The sequence below is a fragment of the Leptinotarsa decemlineata genome, unplaced genomic scaffold (assembly GCF_025532065.1).
Source record: "Leptinotarsa decemlineata unplaced genomic scaffold, Ldec_3_MD MMD2_tig00002974_RagTag_RagTag, whole genome shotgun sequence".
In the NCBI taxonomy this organism is placed as follows: Eukaryota; Metazoa; Arthropoda; class Insecta; order Coleoptera; family Chrysomelidae; genus Leptinotarsa; species Leptinotarsa decemlineata.
In genome coordinates this window covers 14,648,827-14,650,953 of record NW_027412578.1, presented here as the reverse complement: position 1 = coordinate 14,650,953, position 2,127 = coordinate 14,648,827, and the positions used below count along the sequence as shown (strand labels likewise).

The window sequence follows — 2,127 nt, the reverse complement described above, 5'->3', positions numbered from 1 at the left end:
ATTCTGTTCTCCATAAGCAATTGAATCCAACAAGTGAGTTGAATGTTTTACCAGCATCCAAATGCCAAGAATAAAAATTTCCTATTCTTATAAAAGATGATCATACTTGATTAATCCGAAAAATCGAGAAGTTTAGACATAAACTCGAAAATTAGCAAATGGCTACCAAAAGTATCACAACAAATTTTGAATTTCGGCGGCAAGACATTCACGGAACCAAAGTCGTCAATTCACCGTTCCGTGTTCCGTCGGAGCACGGAATCCTTAAAGGGATTCGAATATGTGTTCGAATATAATTAATGCGTTCGAATATATCCTTGTATAGTTGTTTGCAAAAACGGGAAATTAACTGTAAACGGTAACCGATCGAATCAAACTCGAATCCAGTTAAAATATTCATAATTCCTTTCCCTAACATCTACACCTTTCTCAGTTGATTCCAAATTTGTTAACAAATCCCTTGATTTATCTGTCAGTTTATAAATTTTATTCAACCGTCATTATAGGACTCCCCCTATAATACTGGCAGGGCAAGGAGCCTTGAGCTCCTGAGGCCACAAAGTTTCAAATGTGAGAAGATTTCACTTTTCTAATTGTAAACAATACCAAAATGTTCATAAGATATAAATTATATTACACCTATAGCACAAATGTTTCAATTCTAAGGGGACTTTAATGAACCCAGGCTCCCCAAGGAAAAAAGGAGGATGTCTCTTCGATACTTGAGACGTCGCTGTTTTGAAGTTATACTTTACCTTTGATATAGCCATATCGCCAGCTTACAGTAGGTTGAGAGAATGAATTCATCTACATAGGCATAAAAGCATATATCCTACACTAATATTCTTCCCCTTTTGGGCAGGTTTGAAGAACATAAACCAACCGTCAACATCAAAGACTATGCCCCAGAGAGATGATGTGGAACCACCACATAAGAGACACAAAATGGACTTCCACAATGAATGTTATTCTGAATGCAGCTCAAAGCCCCCAAAACGAGGAAGAAAAATAATATATGAAAAATATTCCGTACAGAGAAGCATGTTTTTAGCGGTTGTCACTCGTCCAGATATATCATTCTCAGTGAGCAGAGTTAGCAGATATTTGGAAAATCCAGGAAAGCAGCACTGGGAAGCAGTCAAACGTATTTTCAGATACCTAAAGGGTACTAAAAGTTATGGAATTCTATACAATGGTGGGAGCAACGAATATTTAAAAGCGTATTCAGATGCAGATTTTGCAGGAGACATTGATACTAGATATTCAACAACTGGCTATGTTACTTTATTATCAGGTTGTCCAGTTACATGGACATCTCAACGACAAAAGTGTTGCAACATCCACGACAGAATCTGAATATATTGCAGCTTGGGATGCCGCACGAGAAATAATATGGTTGAGAAGGTTGCTTAAAGAAATTGATGTTGACGTTTCGAATCCAACGGAACTTTTTGTTGATAATAGAAGTGCTATAAACTTGATGAGCTATAATGATCATCACAAACGAAAAAAATATCACTGTTGTTTACACCCAATCAGAAAACCAGTTGGCAGATATTTTAACCAAACCCTTACCACGAGAAAAATTTTCAACAAATCGACAAGGTCTGTGGGTAACGTCTTCGAAGTGAACAAAGAGTGGGAGTGTTGAAGTAATCCATGTTCACTTCATTTCGATTGATCTTGTTTTTATGATTCCTTGGAAATCGTTGTTGATTGAATGAGTTTTAATGTCATTGTTAATACATAAAATGTATCGTTTGTATATTCATGATTAAAACCTGGTTCAGTAGAGTTTACAGTTCGATTTCCTACAAATTACAACACAGGTAATACTGCTAGACAATTCTATCTCTAACCCTCATTCCTTCTACAGCAAATTGTCCTCTCCATTTCTCCATGAAAGCCATTTTCAATACATTCCTTTCCCGAATATTCTGAGGGAATACTATACATTCTGCACCCATCACTTCAACTATTCGAATTGATACTTCATGTATTGCTCGATGAACTGCAGTTCGACTCAAACTGCAAAAAAGTTTCCTCACCAACACCCCTTTATAGCTATATCGCCAGCTTACAGTAGGTCGAGAGAATGAATTCATCTACATAGGCATAAAAGCATAT

The 2,127-nt window shown here is 36.6% G+C and overlaps 1 long non-coding RNA gene across 1 annotated transcript; it reads left to right on the top strand.

Moving 5' to 3' along the window:
- Window positions 1–430: 430 nt before the first annotated feature.
- Window positions 431–1,797, top strand: LOC141483146 (uncharacterized). The gene is made up of 2 exons (XR_012465934.1): window positions 431–784; window positions 863–1,797. It is a non-coding gene; the product is annotated as an uncharacterized lncRNA (long non-coding RNA).
- The last annotated feature ends 330 nt before the right edge of the window (window positions 1,798–2,127 follow it).